We start from the raw sequence: 18,342 nt of genomic DNA, 5'->3' as shown, positions 1-18,342 counted from the left end.
ACGTATCCAGATGCAAAAGAGGAAAAGAAAAGGTTGCAACAAGTGCGAGCGGAATTAGAAAAACAAATGGAAGCCAAATAGTCACAAACAAAAGACACTATCAGCACCTCAAAGAGGAACCTGGTAGAACAAAATATTATACGACAGGTAATGTAAATCGAAGTTCCTATGAAATTGAATATAAACAACACTTCAAACCAATCTTTATGTAATATAAAGATGTGTCTGCATGCACGTAGAAGGACTTGAATGGGGTACCACCGGAATTATGCATCCACCGAATACCACTAATAGGAGCAGTACCCGTACAAAAGCGACCGTACTAGATGAACAAAAATTATGTCGCACGAGTCACTGACGAGATCAATCGAATGCTTGAAGCAGGCATTATTTTCAAGGTGCAGAGGAGTGAGTGGGTATCACTGATTGTGATATCTCTGAAGGACACCACTCAGATAAGGATATGAGTGGACTTTCAATGCTTGAATGCAGTAATGATCAAGGATCCATTTCCAATATCATTCATCGATAGTATTTTGGAAGAAGTTGTGGGGCATGAAATCTATTCATTTGTGGTTGGATTCTCTGGATACAACCAGATATCCATCATGGAAGAAGATAGACTTAAAACAACCTTCATAGTTGAAGATGGAGTATATGCCTACAATAGGTTGTCGTTCAGACTGTGTAATGCTGTGACAACATTTTAGAGAATTATCTTGCACATATTCGATAAGATGTCAATCAGGAATTTCAAGGCATTTTTGGACGATTGGTCAATTTTTAGTGCGGAGGACAAGCATATGACCACACTCAAAGAATGCATGGAAAGATGCAGATGGGTGAGACTGGCACTTGATCTGAAGAAGTACAGATTCATGGTACCGCAGGGGAAGCTATTAGGGCACATAGTATGCAAAGCAGGATTAAAGATGAATCCTGACAAAGTCTGAGTAATCTTGGAAATGCCACCTTTGACGGATGTGACGGAGGTAAAATCGTTCCTGAGCCACATAGGATACTACTAAAGGTTCATTAAGGGCTTTACAAAAATATCCTACCCACTTCACAAACTAACTTGCAAGGGAGAACCCTACAAATGGGATACATAGTAGAATGAAGCCTTTGAAGGACTGAAAAGAAGACTAGCTACAGTGCCTATTCTGGCTTATTCGAACAGGGATAAAGAGTTTCATGTTCATGTCAACGCATCGAATTACACAATTGGAGCAACGTTGGCACAGACAGGGGATCACAGATTGGATCATCAGGTGTACTTTGCCAGTAGACTACTATCGAATGCAGAAAATAATTACGGTACAATAGAGTGTGCAACACTCGGGATGGTGTATGCTGTACAAAAGTTTAGACATTATCTATTGGTGACTCCATTTGTATTTTATGTAGATCATCAAGCACTGTTATATCTCATGAACAAGTCGATCATCTCGGGATGGATAAGCAGATGGCTATTACTATTATCGGAGTTCACATTCAAAATTGTGGTATGGCCTAGAAAAAGCCATTTAAGCACAGACCATTTGTCAAGGATCAAATCAAGAGAACCATTGGAGGGAGTTAATGATGATTTTCCTGACGCAAAACTATTCAGGATTGTTGTACTACTGTCCTAGTATGCAAGTATTGGGGAATATCTTTTGATGGGACAATTTTTGAAGGAAATGCTGCTGAATGAGAGGAAGAAATTGGTGCTAAGGAGTCGAACATTTCAGTTGATTAGTTGAAGGAAGCACATGAAGGACCAACAGGCGAACACATGGGGCCGGATACAACTACGTTGAAGATACTTCTGGCAGGTTTATGGTGGTCAATTGCGCACAACGATGCTAGGGAGTGGGTCGTTGCATGCGATACATGTCAGAGGGCTAGGAAACTAGTCAAGAGGGATTTCATGCTTCTGAAGCCTTCATACGCACAATAATTATTTGAACGATGGGGATAGGACTTTGTTGGACCCCTCAAGGTAAGTAAAACTAGGAGATGTAGGTACATTGTGGTAGCGACAGAGTACCTTACCAAGTGGGTAGAAGTGCAAGCCTTACTAGAGAACTCTGTAATAAGCACAACGGAATTCATTTATGAGAAAATCATCACAAAGTATAGAATCTCGCTACAGTTGACAAGTGACTGTGGGGACCATTTCATCAATCACGTCATCTGACTACTGACCATAGAGTTCAAGATACATCATTCCTTACCGAGCTTGTATTATCCGAGAGCAAACGGACAAGTAGAAGCTACAAATAAAATCTTAGTCAGAGTAATTTATAAATCTTGCATAGTCAAAAGGGAGGATTGGGAAGAAAAGCTACCATCGGTGTTATGGGCGTACCATACTTCATACAAGGTAACCATGGGACATACTCTGTTTCAATTGATGTATGGACAGGAGGCCATGGCACTGACAAAATTCATGGTACTGAGTTTAAGAATTGCGATTGAAAACAAACTTCGAGATATGGAAAGTCTGAGGGAATGATTGTATAATTTTAATAAACTTGACGAACAACAATTGTAGGTACAATGGGCCATTGAGGTTACAAAGTACAGATGCATGACAAGCACTTGAACAAGTTTCAGCGGGGCCAACTGGTGTTGAAGTATAATGGGTGTTTAAGGTGAAATGGGTAGGACCATACAAAATTCCTGAAGTTGGCGATAATGGAGCAATAAAACTATGGATGCTTGACAAGAAGGAAGTACTCGATGCAATGAATGGGTCGAAGTTGAAAGTCTATCATGAAAGAATTAATGCGCCTCCACCGACGAACAACTTAGAGTATAAAAATAATAATTAGTAATGTATATCTCTAAGATAAGTAAATATAAATAATTATAATAAAGATGTGCAAAATAAGAAGTCAAAAGAGGAAATTATAATATGTTAAGAGAGCACGACAAAATAATAGTAAGTTGAAGGATATACCATTTATTGTATGGCTAGAGATTTAAATAGCATAACCGTACGGTTTAAGGAGAGAGAGCATTAATGGAAACATAAGAATGATCACTGTACAACTACGAGCTATCAGCATAAACAAGGTACCATACGACAAGGCAAAACAGGGGCAAGTGGCACCTATTGTACGGTCCGTACAGAGAGGAGATTGATAAAGGGCTAAACATTCACACCGCACCACCAATAGGAGTGGGTACTGTACGACGAGGAAGGTTTGATTGACATTACCATACAGACACACAGGAATTAAACATCCAAGATACTGTAAACCGTATAGACACGTAGGGAAGCACAAAGAATAAAGCCAAGGTAACGTACACTAGCTACCGTACGACCTCAAAGATAGAAGAGGAAGTATCATACAGACTTAGGGGTTCACCACACATACAACCAAACATGAATACTGTATGGTATTGAAGAGTGACCAAAGATAGAGTGCAAATCGTACAGTTTTCTTGACAAGAAACTAGACACCGTACGACTTTTTTAATAGAGAAGAAACCAAGTAATGTATGGACTTTTCAAGTAAGCTTTAAAGCTGAAATTGGGCACCTCGTATGGACATATGGGCAAGAGATAAACTAGTGATAACACTGTATGACCTTGAAAGGAGGCTTAGCAAAAAGCACGACTGTCTAACATAGGATACTAAATTGCACTTGCAGGCACCACCGTACAACGACGAGCAGAAGATTGCAGGGAATAGTTATTGTACGGTAGGTCCTAGTTAGAAGATCACGGCAAGGAGACAGGGTGAAGCAGTATAGCCATACCAGCCAAGCAGTCGGGATAAGTTGTACGGAGGATTGCAACAATTGACCTAACCATTTTTTGTCTTCTTCACACAAAAAGACAAGGATGTGACAAGTATGAATTTAGCCGGAAAGAGAGCGTAGAAGAAGAAGTTAGAAGAAGATTCATCAAGCAACACAATGAACAGGAATGTGCAGTCTTTACTATCAAGTGTACGTGTTGCAGGAAATATAGGTAAAAAGAAGGCAAAGGCACAATCGGCTGCAACAACACATCTCACACCTCAGAATGTGACTTTTGAGGGTTTGAATGGGCTGGAGTGTAGAAAATGGTGGCAATTGGCCCCGAATGATCACATTGTGAGGGACAACATATGGAGGGCACAGGTGGAATGGGCGCTGCAGATGCTAGTATTCTACATTCGGGACTTCGAGGGTATTCTCTACACCATGTTGGAAACCTATGACAGATTCTCGCGAACATGCTCATTTCCTTATTTGGGACAGAATTTGGTGATATCTTTTAGAGTCGTAGACTTCACCATGGTATTCGACATACCAGGTCATGCGTAGGGAGGAAGGAAAATCAATAACAAGCCAAAGAAACTCAATCGGGGAGTCAAGGAGCAGCTAGTAGAATTAGTGTGGCCAACGGTCGGAGGCAGAGAGCGAAGCCTTAATTGATTCTTCGAAGGGAAGGGGATTGAAGAAATCTGATGTTCTAGAAGGACATTAGCATTGTCTGATGGACTTAGTAAAGAGTAGACTCGTTGGTTCGAGTAGGGGAGCGGACATTTCATTTCTGCAGGTAACTATGATGAACGGTATCATGAATGATAGTTTATAATTGGGCTTCCTTACTTGCTGAGCGCATATAGGAGTTCATGACATTGCATTACAAGACGTTTTATATGACATCAATGAGCGAATAAAAGATACTCCTTTCGGAGGTATAGTTAAAAGATTTGACCTTCTCTTCCATTCAAGAAAATCAAAGCCTCTTATAACTAATTGGAAGAATATTAAAAAGAAATGCATGACCTGTTAAGATCACCACCTCCTTGTTGCGTTAACTGGTTCCTTGTACTACCAGGAAATAGGTAAGAGATCTTACACTTGTTGGAAGCGTGAAACGAGGGTTGCGTTTGAAATTCAACCTTCTATATTGCTCATGACATTGTCCGGAAAAGTATGCATTAACAATGGTGCACGTTGCTAAAGTATGCAACTATGGAAATGGATCCTTGTAGTTGTATGTAACTATGAAACAATAAGGTACAAATTGTAGGCAAATGCGACTGTTGCTATAGATGTAATGATCTTTATAACAATGCACGATTGGGCATTCAATATGCAAATGGATCTACCACATGCAACTATGCTTTCGATATGCAAATGTGAACACAATAAATGGCTGTGATACATTGAGCAATAGTAAATACAATATGTGATTGTGTCACGGATTAAAGTTGTAGAGCTATAAGCAACTGGAAAAATTGTTGTTGAACTCACATCATTAGCAATAAGAACCATCGTACATGGAACTTGCTAAGGAATGTAATACCAATGGTAAAAATCTCATCATATCCATAAGTTGTCTCAAGCTCTTTAAGAAGAACAAGAAAGGTGGTGGTGAAGGAGTTATAAAATAAAACAAAGAGCCATTGAACATGTGGCATATATTCAAATAAAGGTCACCGAAATCACATAAAGTCCAAAGAAATAATTAGCAAGGTGACTGCTCAAGGCAAAATAAATAAGACTTTGGCCAAGATGAAAGAAACAATAATATTGTCTTAAAATATAACATCATGGTATCTAAAATACCTATATATGTATGTATGTATATACGTGTACATGCATAAAGCCCAACCATATATTTCTTACATATATGCCAAATATCAAGTATGCATATACGTCCTTATATATATATATATATATATATATATATATATATATGGTTTGCATATATAGTATACACATACATGTATATGCATGCATAAATATTTAGGTATCATGGTGTTGATATGTTAGGACATGCTTAAAACACTAGAGGTTCCAACCAAATAACACGGTTATAAAGGTACCAACTTGTTCATAATTCAATTTATGCTTAGTAATTTATTTTGATATATATAATTTAATTGATTAGCTCATGGTCATCCAATGTACACTCTTTCTTTCTAGCCATTTTCCTTAGCCATAAGGGGTTCACTGTTGAGTAACATGGATCGTTTATTGCAAATGTACTAATAATGCCATTGTATTGATTGTGTTGCAAATGCAAATGAAGGCTTATAGATATAAGAGGAGACATGTCTCATGAAGAGACATGTTTCAACGATTAAACAACGCTAGTTAACATATTAATATAATAGTAATAATCATATATGTAACTCATCTTAAGCATAAATGTAATATTAATATGTTAACCATATATGTAATATATTATTATATAATAATATATAATATATTATTATATTACATATATAATATATTATATATAAGATATTTATCATAAAGATGATTTACCATTAATAAGGTATCTCATGTTAAACTCAATCTAACAGAAGCTACAACCTTAACACTCCCTCTTAGCTAGAGAGGATTTATAGAACACATTATGCTCTCAAAACTATGAAGAGATATCATCTTAGTATGATATTCAATTCACCATGAGGCTAAATTCCTCACCTTTCATAACACACAATTGAAACAATTTTCATAACTTTAAAACACCACCTTAAGTGTGGTCTATAGTCATAACTATGTCATGGTATCCATCAAGATCCGGCCCAAAGAACCATAACAAGTTCGTTATCATGGTATATGGCAAAATCCAGCCCAAAGAACCATAATAAGTCTACCACTTATATTATCGCCACCTTACAATGGTTACCTTCTTTTTGTTCATTATCATGACTTCTAGCACTCCGGGACAACAACTTAATGAAGTTTGTCAAGACAATAGGTCTACCATTTATAAGATCGTCACCTTACAATGGTTACCTTCTGTTTATATATGTCAATGAAAGATCGTCACCTTTCATTACATATCATATGTGAAATAGTAAAAACCATGAACCTAGTCAGAGGGTGGTACAAAGGCTTTCACCTCAATTCTCTCTCTCACAGAGAAGAATGCATTACAAGGAATTTCACTTAGAACTCTTCATAGAGAAGATTTTATTTACCAAGGATTTCACCTCAAAATTCTCCCTATGAATAATGATTCTGGGAAGTCAGGTCCTCCAGTTACTCCCTTAGAATCTCTCTTCTCCCAAGGTTTCTTATCAGACTTACTTTGAATATGATATTTAATCTTCCAATTTTCTAGCGATAAGTCAATACTTCCCCATGATGCACTCAAGAGTAGAGTAATGCCCCCATTTTTAGCAAGTTCCTACAGTTGGCCAGGTCAGTTCACCATCATGACCCTCACGAGCTGATAGTGGGATTTGAGGCTATCAGTTGTGTGGTTATAGGCTTTCTAGCAGCCTATGGTGTGTTTGGTTTCATTTGAGGGACTTACTATTTATAGTAAATCAATCTATTGGTTTTGATAAGCTCAGTTGAGTTAGAGGAGTTGGATGATGCTCTCAATTTTTATTTCGGGCTTCTGGTTTGGGCTCCAAGAATCTTGAAGGAGTGTTTATTTATAATAAGTCACCCCTTCAAGTTCATTCATGGTCTTTAACCATCGGGATCAATTTGGTGTTGTTAGATTTCGATTTTGATGCTTCTTTAGTTGTTTTCGCAAGACGGGTGAATTATTATTATTCATCTAAATACGTGGAGGTTGCTATTTTTGTTGGTGTTTAATGTTGGTTGCCTCAGTATCATAGCTCGTTGGAACCATGATGAAAAGTTTCAAATTGTGGGCACAAGAAATAGTAGCCTTGAGTGTCAAAATATTAAGTTATGGTGGAAAAGGTCATTTTTGGGAGCCAAAAGTAATTAATAATTATATTATATGGCACTTTGTTATATTTTAATACTATGTTGAGGAAGGTTCTTAATTGAAGTTGCATTTGGGAAACTTTGGGTCATTTGGAGATTATAAATATGAGCTCATTTGATGAGTAAAGCATCTGATTATTTGATCATCTTATTTGCTTTTGTTTCTTTGTGACATATCTGAGTCTGGAGTTTGCACCCTTGCTAAAGTATAAGGGTTTGGATTGCCTGGTAATTCATAGCTGAAGTATTGTGAATTATTCTTTGAGGATTAATCTTGCAAATTGCGCTATGGTAAACAATTTGCCATTCCTTCTACTGTTTTTGCTATGGCTAAGGAGAGGTTGGGGTTTGACTGAATTGTGAAGGGATTCACAGGAATTATTATATTAAATTGTGCATTGGTTAATTTGGAGTTGGTTGAGCCCATATTTATATTTGCTGCTAACCATTATTTTCTTCTTACACTTTGGGAGAAGCATTTTGCACATTTGTAGTTGCATTTACTACTTGAAGAAATAATTTGCTGCTGCTAGTCTTCATTTCAGAGGGTTTCAAGCTATGTCTTACCTGTAAGTTCATGGATTGGAACTTCCAATTTTTTTGGGTATTGTTTATTTAGATGATAGGGGATATTTTATTAATTGGGTTGTTGGTATTTTGTGAAATTATTCAATATATAAGTTGGTATTGAAATCTGGAATTTTTCAGCTGTATATTCCTTATGTAGTATCCAAATATTCAAATTGAAATTATTATTGCAATATCTTCTATTTTGCTGCTATATTGTTGTATACAAAATTGTAAAATCTCAAGAACAAAAAAAGAAATCAATTCTTCAGCACAAATTGTTTGAGAACCAACAGGTTTAATTACAGAGTATCAAAGCTTGCTTGCAAAGTGTTTGACGAAATGCCAAACAACTGAATTATAAAAGAATTTGGTGTTCGATGAAGTTATAACCGGTTGGGGTTATTATAGTGGTATCATAGTGGTTTCCTGCCACCTTGTAGGGTAGGAAATTTTAATTTTAATTTATTTCAGATCTTCTCTTATATTTGGAGTGACCAACACTAGCATTTTCTAGCCATGGATAGACATAGGAGGACCGATAGTTCTAGAATTCGGTGGAGTAATGAGGAAGTTAGCATGAAAACGAATGCTCTATAGGAGAGTATGGAGAAACCTAAGCTTCATCAATAGAGGATGGCGAAGAGCTTGTTGAAGCCAGAAACTGTTGAGAGGGCAACAAGGTATATGGTTTTCGCCTTTAGAAGGTTAGGGAGAAGGATGCTTGAGTTCTCCGTGACAGGTGTCTATGATGCAAATGTACCTATATTTAGTACGACACTTGCTAGTCCTATCCGCGATATTGATGATGGACTTATTTCACAAGGACATGTGGTTGTGGCAATGGCAACGGAGGATAGCGACACTGAACGTCGACAGGTTGAGGCTCCTAGAGCTGTTATTGCAGTTAGTGTAGAGACAGTGGATGTAGTTGTTACTATTGATACTTCACACTCTCTGGAGGAGGGGATTATTATTAAAGATTTGTATGTGAGCTGTCATAGTGTTGTCTTGGTGCAGGAGGTAGTTGTTTCCTTAGGTGGGATTGATGCATGTATGGAGTCACCCAGCTATGATGTTGGTGATTTGGATGTTACAACGGAGTCAGTAGATGTGGGTTCATGCTCTAACATTATTGATTCACAGCCTGGCATAGAGTCATGTATGCAGAGTCAGGCGATGACAATTAAGACTTTGTCAGGTGGTGGGGATACAATTAGTATGGACACTTCTGATGATTTGTTTGATGATGTTATGGGTTGTACTTGGTATGACACCCCTTTGTCAGATATTGGGTGATGACTCTGAGGAGTTTTTGAATGGGTCCCAAGATCGATGTTTATAGGATCTTACTATTGAGGTGGAAGTTGAGGCATGCGAAGAGATTGATACTGCGAGGGCTTCCATTTCTTTGGATGAGGAGTTTGTTGAGGTACATAGAAGTTGTATCTCGGATGTAGAGTTGTGTGAGGCGATAGCAAATGTATGAGCGATCTTGTGGTGGGCAGTTCTGATTTAGTTTCCTATCACAGTGTAGTTACTAAAATAGAGAGCTTGCATAGGATTTAGGGGTTACAGAGGCATCATGTGACTTGCTTGCTGAAGGTGAGTGATCGTGACATTTCTTTAGCTCTTGAGCATTATGATGTTGTTCATTAGATGTTAGCTACATTTGGTTGGGGTGCTCTCATGTCAGATGAGCACGGTAATAGTAGTCTTTCTTTGGTAGAGGTTCATGCGCTTTGAGAGGTTATCAGGATCTTGAAGCATAGTTACTCTCATTTAGTTGTTGATAGGGATTACCTTCTGGAGTGGGGTAGCACCTATTATGAGACGTTTGAGAAAGAGGGAGAGCTAGTTGAGCTCACCCAGGAGCTTAAGGTGACTATGGACTCTCTTCAGCATACTCAATTGGCTCTTCAAGAGTCACAGTTACAATTGGATGAGGTAACCATGGAGTTAGAGTGGGTCAACACCAGCCCCAAACCTTGTTTAGTTACATATTGTGATTGGTGGTGAGTTTTCTTCCACGGTTGGGGATGAGGGATGTGATGATGTGGCTGACACATCCGTCCAGCATATGGGTGCAGTAGGTATAGATGGGGTGAGAGCATCAGGGGAGACAATCTCTCATGGTGATTTGCTTCCTTTTGCTGAAAGTTTTAATGTTTCATTCTAGAGTTGCCTTATGAAGTCCTGTGGTATGGTTTAGGTAGTTTGATTGTGTGCTCCAGGTAGTATCCCTCATTGCTTTGGGTGGCCAATGCTTTAGGTAGTTCTCCCTCAGTGCTTCGGGTGGCCAGTGCTTCAGGTAGTTTTCCCTTAGTGCTTTGGGTCACCAGTGCTTGAGGTTAGTCCTTCAGGTAGTTCTCTCTAAGTGCTTTGGGTGACCAGTGTTTCAAGTTAGTGCTTTAGGTAGTTCTCCCTCAGTGCTTCGAGTGGCCAATGATTTAGGTAGTTCTCCCTTAGTGCTTTGGGTGGCCAATGCTTTAGGTAGTTCTCCCTCAGTGCTTTGGGTGGCCAATGCTTCTAGTAGTTCTTCCTTAGTGCTTTTAGTGGCCAGTTCTTCAAGTCAGTACAGTATTACCTTGATGGACGTACGATAGAGTGTATGGTTATAGTGTATGGCCGTACGGTATAGAGTGGAGGGTACAAAGTGAAGATCAAGTTGTGAAGTGGATGGCGTACGGATGGTTCGAAAATGACTAGTAATGTAACTAGAACTTAAAGACCCAAATTCATCAAATAAAGCCAAAACACGATTGGAGATAGAAGATATATAATCTTCAAATAATATTTTCCATAAAATGGTGTTCTAATTTGCCAGAACTGAGCGAAGTATTACAGGCGATGGAATAGGGTGAGGCTTGAATCCCACTGAAACCGAAAATCCAAGTAGGGAAGATCTTTCACTTCCGAAATGGTGACCAACAAAGAATCCCAACAGGAATTCGTAGTACAAGGAAATATAATCCAAATCGCATACCTATGACTAGCTACAAGCCATGCCTAAATACCATCGGGATAAAAACCTTTCCGAGGTTGTACAAAGATAGCTGACGGCAACACTTACCAACGGAAACTAAAATAAAAGTAGGTCCGAGATATATTAAATCAATCGAAACCACAAATACAAATATTAACTTGGGCCCCATATTAATTAATTAAAGTAACTAATTAAAGGTCCTTTTATTATATTATTTAAATTCTTGGACTAGTTAATTAATTAATTAAATTAAATTATTACATTAAAAATTTGGGAACATTACAGAATTGGATCTATTTCTTCATTTCATACAGATGGTATCATTGGACAGATGTTAGTGCCACATTTTCAGAGGGATCAATTGTGGGTTGTAAGGGAGCAGGTTGATGCTTCCACATATAATTTCTACTGCACAGAGTCTTTCATGGAGTATCTTTTGGAGAGTTTGGATGTGCAGGAAGATTTGTACAGAGTGTTTGAGGGTACTCTCATCCGAGGCTCTCATGCTATTCAGAGGTTGGTGGGAAAGATTGTAGAGACTAATATGCTTCCCCAAAGGGATTTTGAGGTTGGGTTTGCTGAGAGGATTGACCAAGATCCTGCCTAACTAGTAGTTAGAGTCAAAGATTGGAGCCACCTTCTGATTCGCAGACTGATACTGATGAGCCCTTGACAGAGATTGAGAGTTCTTGACATTACACTATGAGAAGTGCTCATCACTTTTATTTTGACTCATAGGTAGAGGATTTGGTTTCATGTCGGTGTGGGTTGGCTCTAGTTTCATACCATCCACTATGGGATGGGTTAGCACCATCTTTTGCAGATGGGATTGATAGATGCAAATTAGACCCCTTGCAGTATCTACACACCCAAGATAGTTTGATAGAGGTTGGAGTTGGTGGTAGTGTTTCAAGTACCTATGGTTATTACCATCTCCACAGTGCAGTTGGGTGTGAGTATTAGTTTGATGGGGATGCAAGTGTTGATAGAGTTGTAGTTTAGTTGGGTTGAATTCCGATGGGTTGTTGCATTCATCAGCACTCCGGGTCAGTTTTTAGATGATTTTGATGTTGATGTTCATTATTTGGGTGTTGGTGCTACAGGATTTGCTTGTACACAATAGGGATAGTACGTAGTTTTGTCTTTGGGATTCAGGGGGATTGTGATGTTCGTTTTGCTCCAAGATTGCTTGGGGACAAACAGTCTTAGGGAGGGAGGACTATAATGTCCACGTTTTTAGTAGGTTCCTGTAGTTGGCCAGGTCAGTTCACCATCATGACCCTCGTGAGCTGGCACTGGGATTTGAGGGTCTCAGTTGTGTGGTTATAGGCTTTCCAGTAGCCTATGGTGTGTTTGGCTCCGTTTGAGGGATTTACTATTTACAATAAGTCAATCTGTTGTTTCCAATGAGCTCAGTTGAGTTAGAGGAGTTGGATGATGCTCTCAATTTTATTTCAGACTTCTGGTTTGGGCTCCAAGAATCTTGGAGGGAGTGCCTATTTATAGTAAGTCACCCCATCAGGTTCATTCATCGTCTTTTATCAACAGGATCACTTTGGTGTTGTTAGATTTTGATTCTAATGCTTCTTCAATTGTTTTCACAAGATGGGTGAATTGTTATTATTCATCTAAATATGTTGAGGTTGCTATTTTTGTTGGTGTTTAATGTTGGTCACCTCAATATCATAGCTCGTTGGAATTGGGATGAAAAGTTTTAAATCGTGGGCACAAGAATCAGTGGCCTTGAGTGTCAAAATATTAAGTTATGGTGGAAAGGGTCATTTTTGGAGCCAAAAGTAATTAATAATTATATTATATGGCACTTTGTTGTATTTTAATATTGTGTTGAGGAAGGTTCTTAAGTGAAGTTGCATTTGGGAAACTTTGGGTCATTTGGAGATTATAAATATGAGCTCATTTGATGAGTAAAGCATCAGATTATTTGATTATCTTCTTTGCTCTTGTTGTCTTTGTGACATATTTGAGTCTGGAGTTTGTGCTCTTGCTGAATTATAAGGGTTTGGATTGCCTAGTAATTCACAACTGAAGTATTGTGAATTATTCTTTGAGGATTAATCTTTAAATTGTGCGAAGGTAAACAATTTGCCATTCCTCCTACTGTTTTTGCTATCGCTAAGGAGAGATTGAGGTTTGACTGATTTGTGAAGGGATTCACGGGAATTATTATATTAAATTGTGCACTGGTTAATTTGGAGTTTGTTGAGCCCATATTTATATTTTCTGCTAGGCATTATTTTCTTCCTACACTTTGGGAGAAGCGTTTTCCATATCTATAGTTGCATTTGCTGGTTGAAGAATTAATTTGCTGCTGCTAGTCTTCATTTCAGAGGGTTTCAAGCCATGTCTTACCTGTAAGTTCATGGATTGGAACTTCTAATTTTTTTGGGTATTGTTAATTTAGATGATAGGGGATATTTTGTTAATTGGGTTGTTGGTATTTTGTGAAAATACTTAGTATCTAAGTTGATATTGAAATCTGAAAATTTTCAGCTGTATATTCCCTATGTAATATCTAAATATTTGAGTTGAAATTATTATTGCAATATCTTCTATTTTGCTGCTATATTGTTGTATAAAAAATTGTAAATTCTTAAGAACAATAAAAGAAATCAATTCTTCAGCACAAATTGTTTGAGAGCCAACAAGTTTAATTATAGTGGCATCAGAGCTTGTTTGCAAAGTGTTTGACGAAATATCAATCAATTGAATTATAAAAGAATTTGCTGTTTGATGAAGTTATAACCGGTTGGGGTTATTACAAGTGGGCCCATCAAAATCATGTAGTCACACACATGTATTTCTAGACTCCCTCTGAGTATCAATCTTCTAAGTTCTTGCGTTTCTCTAGAAGAAGTGTCATGCTCCCTCTTAATGTAGAGGGATCTCATAATCTCAATCATCAAAGATGTAGATGTTTGCTTCAAGAGCCTCACGTTATCCATCTTGATCATTAGGGTCTTTGGAGCTACTATCATTATATCGAGTCTGCATAATATTTGGTAGCATTTGTAAAGTACCAACTTTCTTTTCTTGTAAGAACATCTTCAAAAACATAAAGGAAAAGATCAAGGAAAATAACTCTTATAGTATGTATAAAATTACAAATAGAAGAGAGATAAATGTAAAAGATAGGAATACTTATCTGCACATGAAGATTCAAAAATTGTCTTCTTAGATTATTTGAGAATAGAACATCTCCCCTTTAATGAGGTTCAAGTGGGAATGGAACATTGACTATTATTCCCCCCATAATGTAAAATTTTCACTCATATTGTTTGAGCAATTTTGTATCAAATATGACAACTCCTTTCTAAGTTCCAACTTGCTCTTTTTGTCCAAACATTTATTTAGTTTAATAGTAGATGTGAACATGTCCTTCCATTTTATCAAACGCGTCCACAATACGGCAATATCTTGATTAAGTATGATTTTGCCACATGAATGACTCTACAACTCACACGTCAAGTTTCATTCACCAAGGAGAAACTTGTAGATAGTTCAAATGAATTCTTTAAAAACTTCATTAATGTCTCACGACAACTCAAATTTCCTTACAGTAACTTCTGTAAATACAAGTGACATCATTAAGAAGTCATCACTTCGTCACGATGTACACAGGGGGTAGACCCATTCAAATCACATGATCATGATGTATGAATCACTGTCCTCTTGATAGCAACAATTTATTGATCACTAGAGAAATCCATCTCAACATAGTTTACTCCTTCATCAATATGATCGAAAACACCGAATGTTGATTGAATCATATCCTCTATCTTCTCCCTCTATTTCAAGGTTTGCTGAAATGTCAGCCTCCCTTTGAATTTCAATCTCCCTCTTATCGCTACAAGAGCATTCTTGGAGGAAAATATTAAGGTATATAGCTTGTATAGAAATAAGAAATAGACTATCATAATACCCTAGGATAATAATTCTGCATAATAAGACCATTTCAATATCATATAGATCTAACTTAAATCTATATTTTCAACATATTGTTTTAGTACGAATGATGCATATAATAATCTATGGTGATCAATTTCACTCAGTGTCTTTACAAATAAAAAATTTGTACTTCATGTATAATCACCAATCATATTATTCATTGATTTAATAATGTAGAAGAACCTCAAATAAAATATGTATGTTATTATTCAATAATAATATCAAAGAGAACATACCTTATACCCACTTTTATAATCAGGTGTCTTCATCACATTGGTATCCTTTGCAGTGACAATTGAGATTATATTATATATTACAACCATTTCCCATTCATTCTCACCTTCGACAATGTCAATGTTATAATAAGTAATTCTTTCTTTTCATTAACGGTGACACCTTGCCTTAAATATTATTATTCACTTTATATAAGTTGGTGGGCCCATCGAAAGTTGTAAAGGTATTTGACTGTTGCACTGCTAACATGGTGGAATCCTCGTGGAATTTCCCCTACACACCATATCCCTTTATAAATGGTTCATCACTAATGCAGAGATAAGAAATGGCTTGTGTTTTCTGTATCTCAGTCGAGTACCATATTTCTTACACCTGCTGTAGGTGTACAAATATGGTGCAAAGATTAGCTTCAAAGGATGTTGCAGATGACTAGAATGCCGAAACTCATCTCCCACTTTAAGCACCATTTGCAGAGTTGTCGATACCTTTAAAATAAAAACCACTATGTCTAGGTTTAAGGCTCGTTTGAGGCTCAATAATTTGTTGATAATTTGTTGAGGACTGAACACTTATCATTAATCTTCAAAAACAAGATTTTAGAATTATCATATTTCATGTGCCATGTAGCAAAACATAAAAGAATGGAGGGGTGAATGCAATGTCTTCCCTTTGTTATAATTTCTTTCTGACAGTCCATCCACATGACTTATCCCAACAATGTAACTTGCAATATCTTCCACCAATCTCAACTCCATTCATGTACGATTTTATTTAATGCTTCACAATATCTTTTGTGTCTCAAAGTTGATGATTTTATGACTCAGGGTGAGAGAGGCTTTCAACAGCGATTATATGGGGGCTTTTGATATCACAAGACTATCGCTATATTTGTGGTCGCACATAGATAAATTTTGGCAAACCTTTCATTTTCTTTGTGGAACTCGTCTCTGCATACCCTATTCATCTTTCAAACTTGGGTCCCTCAATTCACATTAGTATATAAAATCTATGTTATGAACAACAATGGGCCTTTGCATGGTTTCAAAATAACTTGAGGAACATAGTATGGTTGATCTTGAAGTTTTACTTACAGTATTTGAATTGCAATATTTGTCAAAAACCAATATGAATTATCATCCAATAAAATGCTGAAAAGACTATTGACATTATCGAGATACAAGAATATATGGGACTGTATTTTTATGTACATTCAATACCTCATTTACAGTGATATAGAAACATATCACATGCTCCATTGATCACCACATATTCTCATAAAATAACTATTTCAAGACATTTATTTACATATCTATTGGATCGATCCTCATAACTGACTATCCAGTTTGCAGATTGAGTCTTTCCACTTGTTAATTTAAATTCTTGATTAATATTTTGCAGTCCTGCTCTAATACCATGTTGAGTAACATGGATCATTTTCTGCAAATGTACTAATAATGCCATTGTATTGATTGTGTTCCAAATGCAAATGAAGGTTTATAAATATGAGAGGAGGAGACATGTCTCATGAAGAGACATGTCTCTACGACTAAGCAACACTAGTTAACATATTAATATAATAGTAATAATCATATATGTAACTCATCTTAAGCATATATATAATATATTATTATATTATTATGTAATAATGTATAATGTATAATATATATTATATATATTATATTACATATATAATATATATTATATATATAAGATATTTATCTTAAAGATGATTTACCATCAATAAGGTATCTCACGTTAAAATCAATCCGACAAAAGTTACAACCTTAACATTCACGACTCCTACCTATTTTCCCAGTGATGGTGGTGCCCCTCTGTACTCAATTCCTTACTGGTAATGCTTCCCCCATTTCAACATTCTTCTACAAGGGAAGAAATTTTCTGTGATAATATCATATTCCTCAAATCATAATTTCTATAACAAGTTATTGTTTACAAGGCATCAGAACGGCTAACTACCATTTCACTTCCTAAGAACGAGTAACCAACTTTCGAAGACTCCAAGATAATAATATAATAAGTTATTACACTTCTATATATTTTCATTCAATGCATACCACATATATGTAGGACTGACATATCCAATACTATAGGAAACTCCTCAAACTTCTGTATAAATTGAGTTGTTTTATAGCTCAACACATTCGTACTACTATTACACTAAACTGTTTAACAAACTATAACAAACAGATAAAAAACATATTTTATGCATCTTATGATGCAATATTTCCAACACTTCCATATTGCATCATTCTCTAAATGGGGATAGTTGACCAACAATACTTGATGTCCACAATCAATAATTCATCATCAGGTATGAGTTAAGGACATACTACTCCTAACAAACAATAGTGGAACTAGTCTCAGCATACTCACCATATTTTAATCCTAGGGCAAGTGCTAATGCATCTACCCATTGAACCAAGGATATGGTGTAACACATCTATATAAGGTCTTTGTACAGGGATAAACACATTTATCCAAGATCAAGGTTATGGATAGGGAAACACAAATCTGCTCACACCAATTATGATTGGGAACAAAAACATCCAATCATAATCACCAACTTTTGTGATTAGGTACAAACAGCCCCAATCACTTACATCATCAATGAATGAGAACAAACACTTCCATTCACAAACAACCAACAAGAGTAATTAGGGACAAACACATCCAATCATTTAGATCACCTTGTGAGTGGGGACAAATGCATCTATTGACAAATAACTAACAATACTAATTATGGAGAAACACATCCAATCACTTAAAAACTTTTGATTTAGTTTAGAAAATATATTTCTCAATATTTTCATGTATAGTACCTTCAACAGCCACCTCAAAAAGCTACTCTTTATCATAATCTGCAGCCAATGCCTTAT

General features: G+C 36.7%; 1 protein-coding gene across 4 annotated transcripts in view; it reads left to right on the top strand.

Moving 5' to 3' along the window:
- LOC149568649 (uncharacterized) overlaps positions 1–18,342 on the top strand; it is a 240,319-nt gene that overhangs the window by 200,878 nt on the left and 21,099 nt on the right. The gene's annotated exons all lie outside the window — the stretch shown is intronic.

Source organism: Cupressus sempervirens, chromosome 3 (genome assembly GCF_028749045.1).
Source record: "Cupressus sempervirens isolate cs-2001-9-10 chromosome 3, ASM2874904v1, whole genome shotgun sequence".
Lineage (NCBI taxonomy): Eukaryota > Viridiplantae > Streptophyta > Pinopsida > Cupressales > Cupressaceae > Cupressus > Cupressus sempervirens.
This window is presented reverse-complemented; position numbering and strand designations above follow the sequence as displayed.